Source organism: Balaenoptera acutorostrata, chromosome 7 (genome assembly GCF_949987535.1).
Source record: "Balaenoptera acutorostrata chromosome 7, mBalAcu1.1, whole genome shotgun sequence".
Taxonomy (NCBI): domain Eukaryota; kingdom Metazoa; phylum Chordata; class Mammalia; order Artiodactyla; family Balaenopteridae; genus Balaenoptera; species Balaenoptera acutorostrata.
The window spans coordinates 88,178,315-88,203,056 of record NC_080070.1 but is presented as its reverse complement, the minus strand read 5'-3'; positions in this window follow the sequence as shown (position 1 = coordinate 88,203,056).

Sequence of the window (24,742 nt, the reverse complement as noted above, 5' to 3'; positions counted from 1 at the left end):
ATGATGCCCTTGGCCAAAAAGGGCGTATGCGTTTTTTCCTGAATATATTCAGGAAAAAACGCATACGCCCTTTTTGGCCAACCAAGCAACCTGGAAAGGCAAATCAGCGCTACAAAGAAGTCTCGCTTCCCATCGGTCAAAAGGGCCATGCTGAATAAAGTGTCAAAACCAGAAATGCAGGACAGGCCATGGAGAAACGGGAGCCTTGCTACGCTGATGGGCGGAATGTAAATTGCCAACAGCCACTCTGGAGAAGTGTACGGTGTGTCCTGAAACATCTAAAAAACTCAGCTTACAGAGCATAGGGCACTTCCACTCATGGGCGTACAAATTGGGAAAACTAAAAATCAGCAACACACAGGCACCCCAAAGTTTAAGGCTGCTCTGTTGACAAGAACCTCCACTTCGTTACACCTTAAATATCATAGGAAAGAGGAAAATGGATAAAGAAGTTGTGGTCCTTATGCACAAAGGAATATCACTCAGCCATGAAATCAACGTCATAAGGCTAGTAGCAGCATGATGAGTGGATTTAGGTACGACGATTCTAAGTGAAATAAGTCACACAGAAAAAGACTCAGATCCTAAGATATCACTTATAGAGTGAATGTAAAAACCGCTACACTTGAACTGAACTACAAAACAGAACAGAGTCACACGTTTAGAAAACACACTATGGCTGCTTAACGGGAAAGGAGAGGTGGGGTGATGCATAAAACAAGGGTTTGAAAGTAGCTCAGATACCATTCCATAAACCCAATATGTAATAGACAAGACCTACTCCTTGCTCAGTGAACTGGACTCAACACCCCCTATTCACCGCCCTCGAATATATCTGACTAGTAAGAATCTTAAAACCTATGTATTGATATCTCTCTGTAAGTGAGACTTGTGGATGTAAAGCGGCATAAACACAGCTGTGAAAAGCAGCTAAACCCCATTACAAAAATCAATTACTGACCTTCCCTGGTTGCGCAGTGGTTGAGAATCTGCCTGCTAATGCAGGAAACACGGGTTCGAGCCCTGGTCTGGGAAGATCCCACATGCCGTGGAGCAACTAGGCCCGTGAGCCACAGCTACTGAGCCTGCGCGTCTGGAGCCTGTGCTCCGCAACAAGAGAGGCCACAATAGTGAGAGGCCCGCGCACCGCGATGAAGAGTGGCCCCCACTTGCCACAACTGGAGAAAGCCCTAGCACAGAAACGAAGACCCAACATAGCAATCAATCAATCAATCAATCACTAAAGAAATCTTAAAAAAAATTTGCTTATATTTAAAAAAAAAACCATTACTTTAAAAAACCCGTGAAACAAGACAGTGAGAGAGAGAGAAATTCTTACCAAATTCGTTCAGGGGCAGTGATGCCACCTGGATTGACCATACCTAGACCCACAGGTGATTGAGACATAAGGGTGGACACTCAGGGGCTGAGAGGTTTGGTGAGGTTGGGGGAGCAAACGCAGACCCTTTAAAGGAATACTGCGTGGTACCCATCCCATGGGTCCCAAATCTCCAGGTTCAAGGGCATCTTCCTACATCGAAAACATGCATGAGAAACCCAGAAGATGGTACACCGTGTGATCGGGAAAGGTTTCTAAAACGCACTTCATATCTCATCTCCTTGTGCTCGGGTTCGCCATTCCAGCCGCTTTACTAGCAATCTCCCTCCTTGGAGAATCAGCACCTTTAACCTCCTGTTCCGTACAGGTTGCAATTTGTCCTGAGGATGAACGGGAAGAGGGGGAACCAATGAGAGACTAGCTCTAGGTGTTGGGACAGGCACAGCTCACTCTATTTTCCCATCAGGAAGAAGAATTAACCACAGGCTCAGCCTGCGCCCGGAACCAGAATAGGGCCTGAAGCAATCCTGCGCTTTTGCGGCCAGCCTTCAAGAAAGCGAGTTGAAAAATGGAGCTCAGGGGCACTGCAATTCACAAACCTGCAGAGGTAAAAATGATAACTCTCGGCCACAAATATTTTGAGGGAAGGCAACGAAGAGGATTTGAAAGCAAGGCAGAATTGCAGGAAACAGATTTCAGGAGGTAGATTCGAATCGCCTTTAAAGCACAGGAAAAGCGGCGAAACCTCGACAATGATGCCCTTGGCCAAAAAGGGCGTATGCGTTTGTTCCTGAATATATTCAGGAAAAAACGCATACGCCCTTTTTGGCCAACCAAGCAACCTGGAAAGGCAAATCAGCGCTACAAAGAAGTCTCGCTTCCCATCGGTCAAAAGGGCCATGCTGAATAAAGTCTCAAAACCAGAAATGCAGGACAGGCCATGGAGAGACGGGAGCCTTGCTACGCTGATGGGCGGGATGTAAATTGCCAACAGCCACTCTGGAGAAGTGTACGGTGTGTCCTGAAACATCTAAAAAACTCAGCTTACAGAGCATAGGGCACTTCCACTCATGGGCGTATAAATTGGGAAAACTAAAAATCAGCAAGACACAGGCATCCCAAAGTTTAGGGCTGCTCTATTGACAAGAACCTCCACTTCGTTACACCTTAAATATCCCAGGAAAGAGGAAAATGGATAAAGAAGTTGTGGTCCTTATGCACAAAGGAATATCACTCAGCCATGAAATCAACGTCATAAGGCTAGTAGCAGCATGATGAGTGGATTTAGGTACGACGATTCTAAGTGAAATAAGTCACACAGAAAAAGACTCAGATCCTAAGATATCACTTATAGAGGGAATGTAAAAACCGCTACACTTGAACTGAACTACAAAACGGAACAGAGTCACACGTTTAGAAAACACACTATGGCTGCTTAACGGGAAAGGAGAGGTGGGGTGATGCATAAAACAAGGGTTTGAAATTAGCTCAGATACCATTCCATAAACCCAATATGTAATAGACAAGACCTACTCCTTGCTCAGTGAACTGGACTCAACACCCCCTATTCACCGCCCTCGAATATATCTGACTAGTAAGAATCTTAAAACCTATGTATTGATATCTCTCTGTAAATGAGACTTGTGGATGTAAAGCGGCATAAACACAGCAGTGAAAAGCAGCTAAACCCCATTACAAAAATCAATTACTGGGCTTCCCTGGTTGCGCAGTGGTTCAGAATCTGCCTGCTAATGCAGGAAACACGGGTTCGAGCCCTGGTCTGGGAAGATCCCACATGCCGTGGAGCAACTAGGCCCGTGAGCCACAACTACTGAGCCTGCGCGTCTGAAGCCTGTGCTCCGCAACAAGAGAGGCCACAATAGTGAGAGGCCCGCGCACCGCGATGAAGAGTGGCCCCCACTTGCCACAACAGGAGAAAGCCCTAGCACAGAAACGAAGACCCAACATAGCAATCAATCAATCAATCAGTCACTAAAGAAATCTTAAAAAAAATTTGCTTATATTTAAAAAAAAAAACCATTACTTTAAAAAACCCGTGAAACAAAGACAGTGAGAGAGAGAGAAATTCTTACCAAATTCGTTCAGGGGCAGTGATGCCACCTGGATTGACCATACCTAGACCCACAGGTGATTGAGACATAAGGGTGGACACTCAGGGGCTGAGAGGTTTGGTGAGGTTGGGGGAGCAAACGCAGACCCTTTAAAGGAATACTGCGTGGTACCCATCCCATGGGTCCCAAATCTCCAGGTTCAAGGGCATCTTCCTACATCGAAAACATGCATGAGAAACCCAGAAGATGGTACACCATGTGATCGGGAAAGGTTTCTAAAACGCACGTCATTTCTCATCTCCTTGTGCTCGGGTTCGCCATTCCAGCCGCTTTACTAGCAATCTCCCTCCTTGGAGAATCAGCACCTTTAACCTCCTGTTCCGTACAGGTTGCAATTTGTCCTGAGGATGAACGGGAAGAGGGGGAACCAATGAGAGACTAGCTCTAGGTGTTGGGACAGGCACAGCTCACTCTATTTTCCCATCAGGAAGAAGAATTAACCACAGGCTCAGCCTGCGCCCGGAACCAGAATAGGGCCTGAAGCAATCCTGCGCTTTTGCGGCCAGCCTTCAAGAAAGCGAGTTGAAAAATGGAGCTCAGGGGCACTGCAATTCACAAACCTGCAGAGGTAAAAATGATAACTCTCGGCCACAAATATTTTGAGGGAAGGCAACGAGGAGGATTTGAAAGCAAGGCAGAATTGCAGGAAACAGATTTCAGGAGGTAGATTCGAATCGCCTTTAAAGCACAGGAAAAGTGGCGAAACCTCCACAATGATGCCCTTGGCCAAAAAGGGCGTATGCGTTTTTTCCTGAATATATTCAGGAAAAAACGCATTCGCCCTTTTTGGCCAACCAAGCAACCTGGAAAGGCAAATCAGCGCTACAAAGAAGTCTCGCTTCCCATCGGTCAAAAGGGCCATGCTGAATAATGTGTCAAAACCAGAAATGCAGGACAGGCCATGGAGAGACGGGAGCCTTGCTACGCTGATGGGCGGGATGTAAATTGCCAACAGCCACTCTGGAGAAGTGTACGGTGTGTCCTGAAACATCTAAAAAACTCAGCTTACAGAGCATAGGGCACTTCCACTCATGGGCGTATAAATTGGGAAAACTAAAAATCAGCAAGACACAGGCATCCCAAAGTTTAGGGCTGCTCTGTTGACAAGAACCTCCACTTCGTTACACCTTAAATATCCCAGGAAAGAGAAAAATGGATAAAGAAGTTGTGGTCCTTATGTACAATGGAATATCACTCAGCCATGAAATCAACCTCATAAGGCTAGTAGCAGCATGATGAGTGGATTTAGGTACGACGATTCTAAGTGAAATAAGTCACACAGAAAAAGACACTTATCAGAAGATATCACTTATAGAGGGAATGTAAAAACCGCTACACTTGAACTGAATTACAAAACAGAATAGAGTCACACGTTTAGAAAACACACTATGGCTTCTTAACGGGAAAGGAGAGGTGGGGTGATGCATAAAACAAGGGTTTCAAATTAGCTCAGATACCGTTCCATAAACCCAATATGTAATAGACAAGACCTACTCCTTGCTCAGTGAACTGGACTCAACACCCCCTATTCACCGCCCAAGAATATATCTGAGTAGTAAGAATGTTAAAACCTATGTATTGATATCTCTCTGTAAGTGAGTCAAGTGGGTGTAAAGCGGCAGAAACACAGCAGTGAAAAGCAGCTAAACCCCATTATAAAAATCAAATACTTTAAAATACCCGTGAACAAAGACCGTGAAAGAGAGAGAAATTCTTACAAAATTCGTTCAGGGGCTGTGATGCCACCTGGATTGACCATATCTAGACCCACAGCTGATTGAGACATAAGGATGGACCCTCTTGGGGCTGAGAGGTTTGGTGAGGTTGGGGGAGCAAACGCAGACCCTTTAAAGGAATACTGCGTGGTACCCATCCCATGGGTCCCAAATCTCCAGGTTCAAGGGTATCTTCCTACATCGAAAACATGCATCAGAAACCAAGATGATGGTACACCGTGTGATCGGGAAAGGTTTCTAAAACGCTCCTCATTTCTCATCTCCTTGTGCTCGGGTTCGCCATTCCAGCCGCTTTACTAGCAATCTCCCTCCTTGGAGAATCAGCACCTTTAACCTCCTGTTCCGTACAGGTTGCAATTTGTCCTGAGGATCAACGGGAAGAGGGGGAACCAATGAGAGACTAGCTCTAGGTGTTGGGACAGGCACAGCTCACTCTATTTTCCCATCAGGAAGAAGAATTAACCACAGGCTCAGCCTGCGCCCGGAACCAGAATAGGGCCTGAAGCAATCCTGCGCTTTTGCGGCCAGCCTTCAAGAAAGCGAGTTGAAAAATGGAGCTCAGGGGCACTGCAATTCACAAACCTGCAGAGTTATAAATGATAACTCTCGTCCACAAATATATCGAGGGAAGGCAACGAAGAGGATCTGAAAGCAAGGCAGAATTGCAGGAAACAGATTTCAGGAGGTAGATTCGAATCGCCTTTAAAGCACAGGAAAAGCGGCGAAACCTCGACAATGATGCCCTTGGCCAAAAAGGGCGTATGCGTTTTTTCCTGAATATATTCAGGAAAAAACGCATACGCCCTTTTTGGCCAACCAAGCAACCTGGAAAGGCAAATCAGCGCTAAAAAGAAGTCTCGCTTCCCATCGGTCAAAAGGGCCATGCTGAATAAAGTGTCAAAACCAGAAATGCAGGACAGGCCATGGAGAAACGGGAGCCTTGCTACGCTGATGGGCGGGATGTAAATTGCCAACAGCCACTCTGGAGAAGTGTACGGTGTGTCCTGAAACATGTAAAAAACTCAGCTTACAGAGCATAGGGCACTTCCACTCATGGGCTTATAAATTGGGAAAACTAAAAATCAGCAAGACACAGGCACCCCAAAGTTTAAGGCTGCTCTGTTGACAAGAACCTCCACTTCGTTACACCTTAAATATCCCAGGAAAGAGGAAAATGGATAAAGAAGTTGTGGTCCTTATGCACAAAGGAATATCACTCAGCCATGAAATCAACGTCATAAGGCTAGTAGCAGCATGATGAGTGGATTTAGGTACGACGATTCTAAGTGAAATAAGTCACACAGAAAAAGACTCAGATCCTAAGATATCACTTATAGAGGGAATGTAAAAACCGCTACACTTGAACTGAACTACAAAACGGAACAGAGTCACACGTTTAGAAAACACACTATGGCTGCTTAACGGGAAAGGAGAGGTGGGGTGATGCATAAAACAAGGGTTTGAAATTAGCTCAGATACCATTCCATAAACCCAATATGTAATAGACAAGACCTACTCCTTGCTCAGTGAACTGGACTCAACACCCCCTATTCACCGCCCTCGAATATAGCTGACTAGTAAGAATCTTAAAACCTATGTATTGATATCTCTCTGTAAGTGAGACTTGTGGATGTAAAGCGGCATAAACACAGCAGTGAAAAGCAGCTAAACCCCATTACAAAAATCAATTACTGGGCTTCCCTGGTTGCGCAGTGGTTGAGAATCTGCCTGCTAATGCAGGAAACACGGGTTCGAGCCCTGGTCTGGGAAGATCCCACATGCCGTGGAGCAACTAGGCCCGTGAGCCACAACTACTGAGCCTGCGCGTCTGGAGCCTGTGCTCCGCAACAAGAGAGGCCACAATAGTGAGAGGCCCGCACACCGCGATGAAGAGTGGCCCCCACTTGCCACAACTGGAGAAAGCCCTAGCACAGAAACGAAGACCCAACATAGCAATCAATCAATCAATCAATCACTAAAGAAATCTTAAAAAAAATTTGCTTATATTTAAAAAAAAAACCATTACTTTAAAAAACCCGTGAAACAAAGACAGTGAGAGAGAGAGAAATTCTTACCAAATTCGTTCAGGGGCAGTGATGCCACCTGGATTGACCATACCTAGACCCACAGGTGATTGAGACATAAGGGTGGACACTCAGGGGCTGAGAGGTTTGGTGAGGTTGGGGGAGCAAACGCAGACCCTTTAAAGGAATACTGCGTGGTACCCATCCCATGGGTCCCAAATCTCCAGGTTCAAGGGCATCTTCCTACATCGAAAACATGCATGAGAAACCCAGAAGATGGTACACCGTGTGATCGGGAAAGGTTTCTAAAACGCACCTCATTTCTCATCTCCTTGTGCTCGGGTTCGCCATTCCAGCCGCTTTACTAGCAATCTCCCTCCTTGGAGAATCAGCACCTTTAACCTCCTGTTCCGTACAGGTTGCAATTTGTCCTGAGGATGAACGGGAAGAGGGGGAACCAATGAGAGACTAGCTCTAGGTGTTGGGACAGGCACAGCTCACTCTATTTTCCCATCAGGAAGAAGAATTAACCACAGGCTCAGCCTGCGCCCGGAACCAGAATAGGGCCTGAAGCAATCCTGCGCTTTTGCGGCCAGCCTTCAAGAAAGCGAGTTGAAAAATGGAGCTCAGGGGCACTGCAATTCACAAACCTGCAGAGGTAAAAATGATAACTCTCGTCCACAAATATATCGAGGGAAGGCAACGAAGAGGATCTGAAAGCAAGGCAGAATTGCAGGAAACAGATTTCAGGAGGTAGATTCGAATCGCCTTTAAAGCACAGGAAAAGCGGCGAAACCTCGACAATGATGCCCTTGGCCAAAAAGGGCGTATGCGTTTTTTCCTGAATATATTCAGGAAAAAACGCATACGCCCTTTTTGGCCAACCAAGCAACCTGGAAAGGCAAATCAGCGCTACAAAGAAGTCTCGCTTCCCATCGGTCAAAAGGGCCATGCTGAATAAAGTGTCAAAACCAGAAATGCAGGACAGGCCATGGAGAGACGGGAGCCTTGCTACGCTGATGGGCGGGATGTAAATTGCCAACAGCCACTCTGGAGAAGTGTACGGTGTGTCCTGAAACATCTAAAAAACTCAGCTTACAGAGCATAGGGCACTTCCACTCATGGGCGTATAAATTGGGAAAACTAAAAATCAGCAAGACACAGGCATCCCAAAGTTTAGGGCTGCTCTGTTGACAAGAACCTCCACTTCGTTACACCTTAAATATCCCAGGAAAGAGAAAAATGGATAAAGAAGTTGTGGTCCTTATGTACAATGGAATATCACTCAGCCATGAAATCAACCTCATAAGGCTAGTAGCAGCATGATGAGTGGATTTAGGTACGACGATTCTAAGTGAAATAAGTCACACAGAAAAAGACACTTATCAGAAGATATCACTTATAGAGGGAATGTAAAAACCGCTACACTTGAACTGAATTACAAAACAGAATAGAGTCACACGTTTAGAAAACACACTATGGCTGCTTAACGGGAAAGGAGAGGTGGGGTGATGCATAAAACAAGGGTTTCAAATTAGCTCAGATACCGTTCCATAAACCCAATATGTAATAGACAAGACCTACTCCTTGCTCAGTGAACTGGACTCAACACCCCCTATTCACCGCCCAAGAATATATCTGAGTAGTAAGAATGTTAAAACCTATGTATTGATATCTCTCTGTAAGTGAGTCAAGTGGGTGTAAAGCGGCAGAAACACAGCAGTGAAAAGCAGCTAAACCCCATTATAAAAATCAAATACTTTAAAATACCCGTGAACAAAGACCGTGAAAGAGAGAGAAATTCTTACAAAATTCGTTCAGGGGCTGTGATGCCACCTGGATTGACCATATCTAGACCCACAGCTGATTGAGACATAAGGATGGACCCTCTTGGGGCTGAGAGGTTTGGTGAGGTTGGGGGAGCAAACGCAGACCCTTTAAAGGAATACTGCGTGGTACCCATCCCATGGGTCCCAAATCTCCAGGTTCAAGGGTATCTTCCTACATCGAAAACATGCATCAGAAACCAAGATGATGGTACACCGTGTGATCGGGAAAGGTTTCTAAAACGCTCCTCATTTCTCATCTCCTTGTGCTCGGGTTCGCCATTCGAGCCGCTTTACTAGCAATCTCCCTCCTTGGAGAATCAGCACCTTTAACCTCCTGTTCCGTACAGGTTGCAATTTGTCCTGAGGATGAACGGGAAGAGGGGGAACCAATGAGAGACTAGCTCTAGGTGTTGGGACAGGCACAGCTCACTCTATTTTCCCATCAGGAAGAAGAATTAACCACAGGCTCAGCCTGCGCCCGGAACCAGAATAGGGCCTGAAGCAATCCTGCGCTTTTGCGACCAGCTCCCAAGAAAGCGAGTTGAAAAATGGAGCTCAGGGGCACTGCAATTCACAAACCTGCAGAGTTAAAAATGATAACTCTCGGCCACAAATATTTTGAGGGAAGGCAACGAAGAGGATTTGAAAGCAAGGCAGAATTGCAGGAAACAGATTTCAGGAGGTAGATTCGAATCGCCTTTAAAGGACAGGAAAAGCGGCGAAACCTCGACAATGATGCCCTTGGCCAAAAAGGGCGTATGCGTTTTTTCCTGAATATATTCAGGAAAAAACGCATACGCCCTTTTTGGCCAACCAAGCAACCTGGAAAGGCAAATCAGCGCTACAAAGAAGTCTCGCTTCCCATCGGTCAAAAGGGCCATGCTGAATAAAGTGTCAAAACCAGAAATGCAGGACAGGCCATGGAGAAACGGGAGCCTTGCTACGCTGATGGGCGGGATGTAAATTGCCAACAGCCACTCTGGAGAAGTGTACGGTGTGTCCTGAAACATCTAAAAAACTCAGCTTACAGAGCATAGGGCACTTCCACTCATGGGCGTATAAATTGGGAAAACTAAAAATCAGCAAGACACAGGCACCCCAAAGTTTAGGGCTGCCCTGTTGACAAGAACCTCCACTTCGTTACACCTTAAATATCCCTGGAAAGAGAAAAATGGATAAAGAAGTTGTGGTCCTTATGTACAATGGAATATCACTCAGCCATGAAATCAACGTCATAAGGCTAGTAGCAGCATGATGAGTGGATTTAGCTACGACGATTCTAAGTGAAATAAGGCACACAGAAAAAGACACTTATCATAAGATATCACTTATAGAGGGAATGGAAAAACCGCTACACTTGAACTGAATTACAAAACAGAATAGAGTCACACGTTTAGAAAACACACTATGGCTGCCTAACGGGAACGGAGAGGTGGGGTGATGCATAAAACAAGGGTTTCAAATTAGCTCAGATACCGTTCCATAAACCCAATATGTAATAGACAAGACCTACTCCTTGCTCAGTGAACTGGACTCAACACCCCCTATTCACCACCCAAGAATATATCTGACTAATAAGAATGTTAAAACCTATGTATTGATATCTCTCTGTAAGTGAGTCAAGTGGGTGTAAAGCGGCAGAAACACAGCAGTGAAAAGGAGCTAAACCCCATTATAAAAATCACTTACTTTAAAAAACCCGTGAAACAAAGACAGTGAAAGAGAGAGAAATTCTTACAAAATTCGTTCAGGGGCTGTGATGCCACCTGGATTGACCATATCTAGACCCACAGCTGATTCAGACATAAGGGTGGACACTCAGGGCCTGAGAGGTTTGGTGAGGTTGGGAGAGAAAACGCAGACCCTTTAAAGAAATACTGCGTGGTACCCATCCCAGGGGTCCCAAATCTCGAGGTTCAAGGGCATCTTCCTACATCGAAAACATGCATGAGAAACCCAGAAGATGGTACACCGTGTGATCGGGAAACGTTTCTAAAACGCTCTTCATTTCTCATCTCCTTGTGCTCGGGTTCGCCATTCCAGCCGCTTTACTAGCAATCTCCCTCCTTGGAGAATCAGCACCTCTAACCTCCTGTTCCGTACAGGTTGCAATTTGTCCTGAGGATGAATGGGAAGAGGGGGAACCAATGAGAGACTAGCTCTAGGTGTTGGGACAGACACAGGCCACTCTATTTTCCCATCAGGAAGAAGATTTAACCACAGGCTCAGCCTGCGCCCGGAACCAGAATAGGGCCTGAAGCAATCCTGCGCTTTTGCGGCCAGCCTTCAAGAAAGCGAGTTGAAAAATGGAGCTCAGGGGCACTGCAATTCACAAACCTGCAGAGGTAAAAATGATAACTCTCGTCCACAAATATATCGAGGGAAGGCAACGAAGAGGATCTGAAAGCAAGGCAGAATTGCATGAAACAGATTTCAGGAGGTAGATTCGAATCGCCTTTAAAGCACAGGAAAAGCGGCGAAACCTCGACAATGATGCCCTTGGCCAAAAAGGGCGTATGCGTTTGTTCCTGAATATATTCAGCAAAAAACGCATACGCCCTTTTTGGCCAACCAAGCAACCTGGAAAGGCAAATCAGCGCTACAAAGAAGTCTCGCTTCCCATCGGTCAAAAGGGCCATGCTGAATAAAGTGTCAAAAACAGAAATGCAGGACAGGCCATGGAGAGACGGGAGCCTTGCTACGCTGATGGGCGGGATGTAAATTGCCAACAGCCACTCTGGAGAAGTGTACGGTGTGTCCTGAAACATCTAAAAAACTCAGCTTACAGAGCATAGGGCACTTCCACTCATGGGCGTATAAATTGGGAAAACTAAAAATCAGCAAGACACAGGCATCCCAAAGTTTAGGGCTGCTCTGTTGACAAGAACCTCCACTTCGTTACACCTTAAATATCCCAGGAAAGAGAAAAATGGATAAAGAAGTTGTGGTCCTTATGTACAATGGAATATCACTCAGCCATGAAATCAACCTCATAAGGCTAGTAGCAGCATGATGAGTGGATTTAGGTACGACGATTCTAAGTGAAATAAGTCACACAGAAAAAGACACTTATCAGAAGATATCACTTATAGAGGGAATGTAAAAACCGCTACACTTGAACTGAATTACAAAACAGAATAGAGTCACACGTTTAGAAAACACACTATGGCTGCTTAACGGGAAAGGAGAGGTGGGGTGATGCATAAAACAAGGGTTTCAAATTAGCTCAGATACCGTTCCATAAACCCAATATGTAATAGACAAGACCTACTCCTTGCTCAGTGAACTGGACTCAACACCCCCTATTCACCGCCCAAGAATATATCTGAGTAGTAAGAATGTTAAAACCTATGTATTGATATCTCTCTGTAAGTGAGTCAAGTGGGTGTAAAGCGGCAGAAACACAGCAGTGAAAAGCAGCTAAACCCCATTATAAAAATCAAATACTTTAAAATACCCGTGAACAAAGACCGTGAAAGAGAGAGAAATTCTTACAAAATTCGTTCAGGGGCTGTGATGCCACCTGGATTGACCATATCTAGACCCACAGCTGATTGAGACATAAGGATGGACCCTCTTGGGGCTGAGAGGTTTGGTGAGGTTGGGGGAGCAAACGCAGACCCTTTAAAGGAATACTGCGTGGTACCCATCCCATGGGTCCCAAATCTCCAGGTTCAAGGGTATCTTCCTACATCGAAAACATGCATCAGAAACCAAGATGATGGTACACCGTGTGATCGGGAAAGGTTTCTAAAACGCTCCTCATTTCTCATCTCCTTGTGCTCGGGTTCGCCATTCGAGCCGCTTTACTAGCAATCTCCCTCCTTGGAGAATCAGCACCTTTAACCTCCTGTTCCGTACAGGTTGCAATTTGTCCTGAGGATGAACGGGAAGAGGGGGAACCAATGAGAGACTAGCTCTAGGTGTTGGGACAGGCACAGCTCACTCTATTTTCCCATCAGGAAGAAGAATTAACCACAGGCTCAGCCTGCGCCCGGAACCAGAATAGGGCCTGAAGCAATCCTGCGCTTTTGCGGCCAGCCTTCAAGAAAGCGAGTTGAAAAATGGAGCTCAGGGGCACTGCAATTCACAAACCTGCAGAGTTATAAATGATAACTCTCGTCCACAAATATATCGAGGGAAGGCAACGAAGAGGATCTGAAAGCAAGGCAGAATTGCAGGAAACAGATTTCAGGAGGTAGATTCGAATCGCCTTTAAAGCACAGGAAAAGCGGCGAAACCTCGACAATGATGCCCTTGGCCAAAAAGGGCGTATGCGTTTTTTCCTGAATATATTCAGGAAAAAACGCATACGCCCTTTTTGGCCAACCAAGCAACCTGGAAAGGCAAATCAGCGCTACAAAGAAGTCTCGCTTCCCATCGGTCAAAAGGGCCATGCTGAATAAAGTGTCAAAACCAGAAATGCAGGACAGGCCATGGAGAAACGGGAGCCTTGCTACGCTGATGGGCGGGATGTAAATTGCCAACAGCCACTCTGGAGAAGTGTACGGTGTGTCCTGAAACATGTAAAAAACTCAGCTTACAGAGCATAGGGCACTTCCACTCATGGGCTTATAAATTGGGAAAACTAAAAATCAGCAGGACACAGGCACCCCAAAGTTTAAGGCTGCTCTGTTGACAAGAACCTCCACTTCGTTACACCTTAAATATCCCAGGAAAGAGGAAAATGGATAAAGAAGTTGTGGTCCTTATGCACAAAGGAATATCACTCAGCCATGAAATCAACGTCATAAGGCTAGTAGCAGCATGATGAGTGGATTTAGGTACGACGATTCTAAGTGAAATAAGTCACACAGAAAAATACTCAGATCCTAAGATATCACTTATAGAGGGAATGTAAAAACCGCTACACTTGAACTGAACTACAAAACGGAACAGAGTCACACGTTTAGAAAACACACTATGGCTGCTTAACGGGAAAGGAGAGGTGGGGTGATGCATAAAACAAGGGTTTGAAATTAGCTCAGATACCATTCCATAAACCCAATATGTAATAGACAAGACCTACTCCTTGCTCAGTGAACTGGACTCAACACCCCCTATTCACCGCCCTCGAATATAGCTGACTAGTAAGAATCTTAAAACCTATGTATTGATATCTCTCTGTAAGTGAGACTTGTGGATGTAAAGCGGCATAAACACAGCAGTGAAAAGCAGCTAAACCCCATTACAAAAATCAATTACTGGGCTTCCCTGGTTGCGCAGTGGTTGAGAATCTGCCTGCTAATGCAGGAAACACGGGTTCGAGCCCTGGTCTGGGAAGATCCCACATGCCGTGGAGCAACTAGGCCCGTGAGCCACAACTACTGAGCCTGCGCGTCTGGAGCCTGTGCTCCGCAACAAGAGAGGCCACAATAGTGAGAGGCCCGCGCACCGCGATGAAGAGTGGCCCCCACTTGCCACAACTGGAGAAAGCCCTAGCACAGAAACGAAGACCCAACATAGCAATCAATCAATCAATCAATCACTAAAGAAATCTTAAAAAAAAATTAGCTTATATTTAAAAAAAAATCAATTACTTTAAAAAACTCGTGAAACAAAGACAGTGAAAGAGAGAGAAATTCTTACAAAATTCGTTCAGGGGCTGTGATGCCACCTGGATTGACCATATCTAGACCCACAGCTGATTGAGACATAAGGGTGGACACTCAGGGGCTGAGAGGTTTGGTGAAGTTGGGGGAGCAAACGCAGACCATTTAAAGGAATACTGCGTGGTACTCATCCCAGGGGTCCCAAATCTCCAGGTTCAAGGGCATCTTCCTACATCGAAAACATGCATGAGAAACCCAGAAGATGGTACACCGTGTGATCGGGAAACATTTCTAAAACGCTCTTCATTTCTCATCTCCTTGTGCTCGGGTTCGCCATTCCAGCCGCTTTACTAGCAATCTCCCTCCTTGGAGAATCAGCACCTCTAACCTCCTGTTCCGTACAGGTTGCAATTTGTCCTGACGATGAACGGGAAGAGGGGGAACGAATGAGAGACTAGCTCTAGGTGTTGGGACAGACACAGGCCACTCTATTTTCCCATCAGGAAGAAGAATTAACCACAGGCTCACCTGTGCCCGGAAGCAGAATAGGGCCTGAAGCAATCCTGCGCTTTTGCGGCCAGCCTTCAAGAAAGCGAGTTGAAAAATGGAGCTCAGGGGCACTGCAATTCACAAACCTGCAGAGTTATAAATGATAACTCTCGTCCACAAATATATCGAGAGAAGGCAACGAAGAGGAACTGAAAGCAAGGCAGAATTGCAGGAAACAGATTTCAGGAGGTAGATTCGAATCGCCTTTAAAGCACAGGAAAAGCGGCGAAACCTCGACAATGATGCCCTTGGCCAAAAAGGGCGTATGCGTTTTTTCCTGAATATATTCAGGAAAAAACGCATACGCCCTTTTTGGCCAACCAAGCAACCTGGAAAGGCAAATCAGCGCTACAAAGAAGTCTCGCTTCCCATCGGTCAAAAGGGCCATGCTGAATAAAGTGTCAAAACCAGAAATGCAGGACAGGCCATGGAGAAACGGGAGCCTTGCTACGCTGATGGGCTGGATGTAAATTGCCAACAGCCACTCTGGAGAAGTGTACGGTGTGTCCTGAAACATCTAAAAAACTCAGCTTACAGAGCATAGGGCACTTCCACTCATGGGCGTATAAATTGGGAAAACTAAAAATCAGCAAGACACAGGCACCCCAAAGTTTAGGGCTGCCCTGTTGACAAGAGCCTCCACTTCATTTCACCTTAAATATCCCAGGAAAGAGAAAAATGGATAAAGAAGTTGTGGTCCTTATGTACAATGGAATATCACTCAGCCATGAAATCAACGTCATAAGGCTAGTAGCAGCATGATGAGTGGATTTAGCTACGACGATTCTAAGTGAAATAAGGCACACAGAAAAAGACACTGATCCTAAGATATCACTTTTAGAGGGAATGTAAAAACCGCTACACTTGAACTGAATTACAAAACAGAACAGAGTCACACGTTTAGAAAACACACTATGGCTGCTTAACGGGAAAGGAGAGGTGGGGTGATGCATAAAACAAGGGTTTGAAATTAGCTTAGATTCCGTTCCATAAACCCAATATGTAATAGACAAGACCTACTCCTTGCTCAGTGAACTGGACTCAACATCCCCTATTCACCGCCGTAGAATATATCTGACTAGTAAGAATCTTAAAACCTATGTATTGATATCTCTCTGTAAGTGAGACATGTGGATGTAAAGCGGCATAAACACAGCAGTGAAAAGCAGCTAAACCCCATTATAAAAATCAATTACTGGGCTTCCCTGGTTGCGCAGTGGTTGAGAATCTGCCTGCTAATGCAGGAAACACGGGTTCGAGCCCTGGTCTGGGAAGATCCCACATGCCGTGGAGCAACTAGGCCCGTGAGCCACAACTACTGAGCCTGCGCGTCTGGAGCCTGTGCTCCGCCACAAGAGAGGCCACAATAGTGAGAGGCCCGCACACCGCGATGAAGAGTGGCCCCCACTTGCCACAACTGGAGAAAGCCCTAGCACAGAAACGAAGACCCAACATAGCAATCAATCAATCAATCAATCACTAAAGAAATCTTAAAAAAAAATTAGCTTATATTTTAAAAAAAATCAATTACTTTAAAAAACTCGTGAAACAAAGACAGTGAAAGAGAGAGAAATTCTTACAAAATTCGTTCAGGGGCTGTGATGCCACCTGGATTGACCATATCTAGACCCACAGCTGATTGAGACATAAGGGTGGACACTCAGGGGCTGAGAGGTTTGGTGAAGTTGGGGGAGCAAACGCAGACCATTTAAAGGAATACTGCGTGGTACTCATCCCAGGGGTCCCAAATCTCCAGGTTCAAGGGCATCTTCCTACATCGAAAACATGCATGAGAAACCCAGAAAATGGTACACCGTGTGATCGGGAAACGTTTCTAAAACGCACCTCATTTCTCATCTCCTTGTGCTCGGGTTCGCCATTCCAGCCGCTTTACTAGCAATGTCCCTCCTTGGAGAATCAGCACCTTTAACCTCCTGTTCCGTACAGTTTGCAATTTGTCCTGAGGATGAACGGGAAGAGGGGGAACCAATGAGAGACTAGCTCTAGGTGTTGGGACAGGCACAGCTCACTCTATTTTCCCATCAGGAAGAAGAATTAACCACAGGCTCAGCCTGCGCCCGGAACCAGAATAGGGCCTGAAGCAATCCTGCGCTTTTGCGACCAGCTCCCAAGAAAGCGAGTTGAAAAATGGAGCTCAGGGGCACTGCAATTCACAAACCTGCAGAGTTAAAAATGATAACTCTCGGCCACAAATATTTTGAGGGAAGGCAACGAAGAGGATTTGAAAGCAAGGCAGAATTGCAGGAAACAGATTTCAGGAGGTAGATTCGAATCGCCTTTAAAGGACAGGAAAAGCGGCGAAACCTCGACAATGATGCCCTTGGCCAAAAAGGGCGTATGCGTTTTTTCCTGAATATATTCAGGAAAAAACGCATACGCCCTTTTTGGCCAACCAAGCAACCTGGAAAGGCAAATCAGCGCTACAAAGAAGTCTCGCTTCCCATCGGTCAAAAGGGCCATGCTGAATAAAGTGTCAAAACCAGAAATGCAGGACAGGCCATGGAGAAACGGGAGCCTTGCTACGCTGATGGGCGGGATGTAAATTGCCAACAGCCACTCTGGAGAAGTGTACGGTGTGTCCTGAAACATCTAAAAAACTCAGCTTACAGAGCATAGGGCACTTCCACTCATGGGCGTATAAATTGGGAAAACTAAAAATCAGCAAGACACAGGCACCCCAAAGTTTAGGGCTGCCCTGTTGACAAGAACCTCCACTTCGTTACACCTTAAATATCCCTGGAAAGAGAAAAATGGATAAAGAAGTTGTGGTCCTTATGTACAATGGAATATCACTCAGCCATGAAATCAACGTCATAAGGCTAGTAGCAGCATGATGAGTGGATTTAGCTACGACGATTCTAAGTGAAATAAGGCACACAGAAAAAGACACTTATCATAAGATATCACTTATAGAGGGAATGGAAAAACCGCTACACTTGAACTGAATTACAAAACAGAATAGAGTCACACGTTTAGAAAACACACTATGGCTGCTTAACGGGAACGGAGAGGTGGGGTGATGCATAAAACAAGGGTTTCAAATTAGCTCAGATACCGTTCCATAAACCCAATATGTAATAGACAAGACCTACTCCTTGCTCAGTGAACTGGACTCAACACCCCCTATTCACCACCCAAGAATATATCTGACTAATAAGAATGTTAAAACCTATGTATTGATATCTCTCTGTAAGTGAGTCAAGTGGGTGTAAAGCGGCAGAAACACAGCAGTGAAAAGGAGCTAAACCCCATTATAAAAATCACTTACTTTAAAAAACCCGTGAAACAAAGACAGTGAAAGAGAGAGAAATTCTTACAAAATTCGTTCAGGGGCTGTGATGCCACCTGGATTGACCATATCTAGACCCACAGCTGATTCAGACATAAGGGTGGACACTCAGGGCCTGAGAGGTTTGGTGAGGTTGGGAGAGAAAACGCAGACCCTTTAAAGAAATACTGCGTGGTACCCATCCCAGGGGTCCCAAATCTCGAGGTTCAAGGGCATCTTCCTACATCGAAAACATGCATGAGAAACCCAGAAGATGGTACACCGTGTGATCGGGAAACGTTTCTAAAACGCTCTTCATTTCTCATCTCCTTGTGCTCGGGTTCGCCATTCCAGCCGCTTTACTAGCAATCTCCCTCCTTGGAGAATCAGCACCTCTAACCTCCTGTTCCGTACAGGTTGCAATTTGTCCTGAGGATGAATGGGAAGAGGGGGAGCCAATGAGAGACTAGCTCTAGGTGTTGGGACAGACACAGGCCACTCTATTTTCCCATCAGGAAGAAGATTTAACCACAGGCTCAGCCTGCGCCCGGAACCAGAATAGGGCCTGAAGCAATCCTGCGCTTTTGCGGCCAGCCTTCAAGAAAGCGAGTTGAAAAATGGAGCTCAGGGGCACTGCAATTCACAAACCTGCAGAGGTAAAAATGATAACTCTCGTCCACAAATATATCGAGGGAAGGCAACGAAGAGGATCTGAAAGCAAGGCAGAATTGCAGGAAACAGATTTCAGGAGGTAGATTCGAATCGCCTTTAAAGCACAGGAAAAGCGGCGAAACCTCGACAATGATGCCCTTGGCCAAAAAGGGCGTATGCGTTTGTTCCTGAATATATTCAGCAAAAAACGCATACGCCCTTTTTGGCCAACCAAGCAACCTGGAAAGGCAAATCAGCGCTACAAAGAAGTCTCGCTTCCCATCGGTCAAAAGGGCCATGCTGAATAAAGTGTCAAAAACAGAAATGCAGGACAGGCCATGGAGAGACGGGAGCCTTGCTACGCTGATGGGCGGGATGTAAATTGCCAACAGCCACTCTGGAGAAGTGTACGGTGTGTCCTGAAACATCTAAAAAACTCAGCTTACAGAGCATAGGGCACTTCCACTCATGGGCGTATAAATTGGGAAAACTAAAAATCAGCAAGACACAGGCATCCCAAAGTTTAGGGCTGCTCTGTTGACAAGAACCTCCACTTCGTTACACCTTAAATATCCCAGGAAAGAGAAAAATGGATAAAGAAGTTGTGGTCCTTATGTACAATGGAATATCACTCAGCCATGAAATCAACCTCATAAGGCTAGTAGCAGCATGATGAGTGGATTTAGGTACGACGATTCTAAGTGAAATAAGTCACACAGAAAAAGACACTTATCAGAAGATATCACTTATAGAGGGAATGTAAAAACCGCTACACTTGAACTGAATTACAAAACAGAATAGAGTCACACGTTTAGAAAACACACTATGGCTGCTTAACGGGAAAGGAGAGGTGGGGTGATGCATAAAACAAGGGTTTCAAATTAGCTCAGATACCGTTCCATAAACCCAATATGTAATAGACAAGACCTACTCCTTGCTCAGTGAACTGGACTCAACACCCCCTATTCACCGCCCAAGAATATATCTGAGTAGTAAGAATGTTAAAACCTATGTATTGATATCTCTCTGTAAGTGAGTCAAGTGGGTGTAAAGCGGCAGAAACACAGCAGTGAAAAGCAGCTAAACCCCATTATAAAAATCAAATACTTTAAAATACCCGTGAACAAAGACCGTGAAAGAGAGAGAAATTCTTACAAAATTCGTTCAGGGGCTGTGATGCCACCTGGATTGACCATATCTAGACCCACAGCTGATTGAGACATAAGGATGGACCCTCTTGGGGCTGAGAGGTTTGGTGAGGTTGGGGGAGCAAACGCAGACCCTTTAAAGGAATACTGCGTGGTACCCATCCCATGGGTCCCAAATCTCCAGGTTCAAGGGTATCTTCCTACATCGAAAACATGCATCAGAAACCAAGATGATGGTACACCGTGTGATCGGGAAAGGTTTCTAAAACGCTCCTCATTTCTCATCTCCTTGTGCTCGGGTTCGCCATTCGAGCCGCTTTACTAGCAATCTCCCTCCTTGGAGAATCAGCACCTTTAACCTCCTGTTCCGTACAGGTTGCAATTTGTCCTGAGGATGAACGGGAAGAGGGGGAACCAATGAGAGACTAGCTCTAGGTGTTGGGACAGGCACAGCTCACTCTATTTTCCCATCAGGAAGAAGAATTAACCACAGGCTCAGCCTGCGCCCGGAACCAGAATAGGGCCTGAAGCAATCCTGCGCTTTTGCGGCCAGCCTTCAAGAAAGCGAGTTGAAAAATGGAGCTCAGGGGCACTGCAATTCACAAACCTGCAGAGTTATAAATGATAACTCTCGTCCACAAATATATCGAGGGAAGGCAACGAAGAGGATCTGAAAGCAAGGCAGAATTGCAGGAAACAGATTTCAGGAGGTAGATTCGAATCGCCTTTAAAGCACAGGAAAAGCGGCGAAACCTCGACAATGATGCCCTTGGCCAAAAAGGGCGTATGCGTTTTTTCCTGAATATATTCAGGAAAAAACGCATACGCCCTTTTTGGCCAACCAAGCAACCTGGAAAGGCAAATCAGCGCTACAAAGAAGTCTCGCTTCCCATCGGTCAAAAGGGCCATGCTGAATAAAGTGTCAAAACCAGAAATGCAGGACAGGCCATGGAGAAACGGGAGCCTTGCTACGCTGATGGGCGGGATGTAAATTGCCAACAGCCACTCTGGAGAAGTGTACGGTGTGTCCTGAAACATGTAAAAAACTCAGCTTACAGAGCATAGGGCACTTCCACTCATGGGCTTATAAATTGGGAAAACTAAAAATCAGCAGGACACAGGCACCCCAAAGTTTAAGGCTGCTCTGTTGACAAGAACCTCCACTTCGTTACACCTTAAATATCCCAGGAAAGAGGAAAATGGATAAAGAAGTTGTGGTCCTTATGCACAAAGGAATATCACTCAGCCATGAAATCAACGTCATAAGGCTAGTAGCAGCATGATGAGTGGATTTAGGTACGACGATTCTAAGTGAAATAAGTCACACAGAAAAATACTCAGATCCTAAGATATCACTTATAGAGGGAATGTAAAAACCGCTACACTTGAACTGAACTACAAAACGGAACAGAGTCACACGTTTAGAAAACACACTATGGCTGCTTAACGGGAAAGGAGAGGTGGGGTGATGCATAAAACAAGGGTTTGAAATTAGCTCAGATACCATTCCATAAACCCAATATGTAATAGACAAGACCTACTCCTTGCTCAGTGAACTGGACTCAACACCCCCTATTCACCGCCCTCGAATATAGCTGACTAGTAAGAATCTTAAAACCTATGTATTGATATCTCTCTGTAAGTGAGACTTGTGGATGTAAAGCGGCATAAACACAGCAGTGAAAAGCAGCTAAACCCCATTACAAAAATCAATTACTGGGCTTCCCTGGTTGCGCAGTGGTTGAGAATCTGCCTGCTAATGCAGGAAACACGGGTTCGAGCCCTGGTCTGGGAAGATCCCACATGCCGTGGAGCAACTAGGCCCGTGAGCCACAACTACTGAGCCTGCGCGTCTGGAGCCTGTGCTCCGCAACAAGAGAGGCCACAATAGTGAGAGGCCCGCGCACCGCGATGAAGAGTGGCCCCCACTTGCCACAACTGGAGAAAGCCCTAGCACAGAAACGAAGACCCAACATAGCAATCAATCAATCAATCAATCACTAAAGAAATCTTAAAAAAAAATTAGCTTATATTTAAAAAAAAATCAATTACTTTAAAAAACTCGTGAAACAAAGACAGTGAAAGAGAGAGAAATTCTTACAAAATTCGTTCAGGGGCTGTGATGCCACCTGGATTGACCATATCTAGACCCACAGCTGATTGAGACATAAGGGTGGACACTCAGGGGCTGAGAGGTTTGGTGAAGTTGGGGGAGCAAACGCAGACCATTTAAAGGAATACTGCGTGGTACTCATCCCAGGGGTCCCAAATCTCCAGGTTCAAGGGCATCTTCCTACATCGAAAACATGCATGAGAAACCCAGAAGATGGTACACCGTGTGATCGGGAAACATTTCTAAAACGCTCTTCATTTCTCATCTCCTTGTGCTCGGGTTCGCCATTCCAGCCGCTTTACTAGCAATCTCCCTCCTTGGAGAATCAGCACCTCTAACCTCCTGTTCCGTACAGGTTGCAATTTGTCCTGACGATGAACGGGAAGAGGGGGAACGAATGAGAGACTAGCTCTAGGTGTTGGGACAGACACAGGCCACTCTATTTTCCCATCAGGAAGAAGAATTAACCACAGGCTCACCTGTGCCCGGAAGCAGAATAGGGCCTGAAGCAATCCTGCGCTTTTGCGGCCAGCCTTCAAGAAAGCGAGTTGAAAAATGGAGCTCAGGGGCACTGCAATTCACAAACCTGCAGAGTTATAAATGATAACTCTCGTCCACAAATATATCGAGAGAAGGCAACGAAGAGGAACTGAAAGCAAGGCAGAATTGCAGGAAACAGATTTCAGGAGGTAGATTCGAATCGCCTTTAAAGCACAGGAAAAGCGGCGAAACCTCGACAATGATGCCCTTGGCCAAAAAGGGCGTATGCGTTTTTTCCTGAATATATTCAGGAAAAAACGCATACGCCCTTTTTGGCCAACCAAGCAACCTGGAAAGGCAAATCAGCGCTACAAAGAAGTCTCGCTTCCCATCGGTCAAAAGGGCCATGCTGAATAAAGTGTCAAAACCAGAAATGCAGGACAGGCCATGGAGAAACGGGAGCCTTGCTACGCTGATGGGCTGGATGTAAATTGCCAACAGCCACTCTGGAGAAGTGTACGGTGTGTCCTGAAACATCTAAAAAACTCAGCTTACAGAGCATAGGGCACTTCCACTCATGGGCGTATAAATTGGGAAAACTAAAAATCAGCAAGACACAGGCACCCCAAAGTTTAGGGCTGCCCTGTTGACAAGAGCCTCCACTTCATTTCACCTTAAATATCCCAGGAAAGAGAAAAATGGATAAAGAAGTTGTGGTCCTTATGTACAATGGAATATCACTCAGCCATGAAATCAACGTCATAAGGCTAGTAGCAGCATGATGAGTGGATTTAGCTACGACGATTCTAAGTGAAATAAGGCACACAGAAAAAGACACTGATCCTAAGATATCACTTTTAGAGGGAATGTAAAAACCGCTACACTTGAACTGAATTACAAAACAGAACAGAGTCACACGTTTAGAACACACACTATGGCTGCTTAACGGGAAAGGAGAGGTGGGGTGATGCATAAAACAAGGGTTTGAAATTAGCTTAGATTCCGTTCCATAAACCCAATATGTAATAGACAAGACCTACTCCTTGCTCAGTGAACTGGACTCAACATCCCCTATTCACCGCCGTAGAATATATCTGACTAGTAAGAATCTTAAAACCTATGTATTGATATCTCTCTGTAAGTGAGACATGTGGATGTAAAGCGGCATAAACACAGCAGTGAAAAGCAGCTAAACCCCATTATAAAAATCAATTACTGGGCTTCCCTGGTTGCGCAGTGGTTGAGAATCTGCCTGCTAATGCAGGAAACACGGGTTCGAGCCCTGGTCTGGGAAGATCCCACATGCCGTGGAGCAACTAGGCCCGTGAGCCACAACTACTGAGCCTGCGCGTCTGGAGCCTGTGCTCCGCCACAAGAGAGGCCACAATAGTGAGAGGCCCGCACACCGCGATGAAGAGTGGCCCCCACTTGCCACAACTGGAGAAAGCCCTAGCACAGAAACGAAGACCCAACATAGCAATCAATCAATCAATCAATCACTAAAGAAATCTTAAAAAAAAATTAGCTTATATTTTAAAAAAAATCAATTACTTTAAAAAACTCGTGAAACAAAGACAGTGAAAGAGAGAGAAATTCTTACAAAATTCGTTCAGGGGCTGTGATGCCACCTGGATTGACCATATCTAGACCCACAGCTGATTGAGACATAAGGGTGGACACTCAGGGGCTGAGAGGTTTGGTGAAGTTGGGGGAGCAAACGCAGACCATTTAAAGGAATACTGCGTGGTACTCATCCCAGGGGTCCCAAATCTCCAGGTTCAAGGGCATCTTCCTACATCGAAAACATGCATGAGAAACCCAGAAAATGGTACACCGTGTGATCGGGAAACGTTTCTAAAACGCACCTCATTTCTCATCTCCTTGTGCTCGGGTTCGCCAT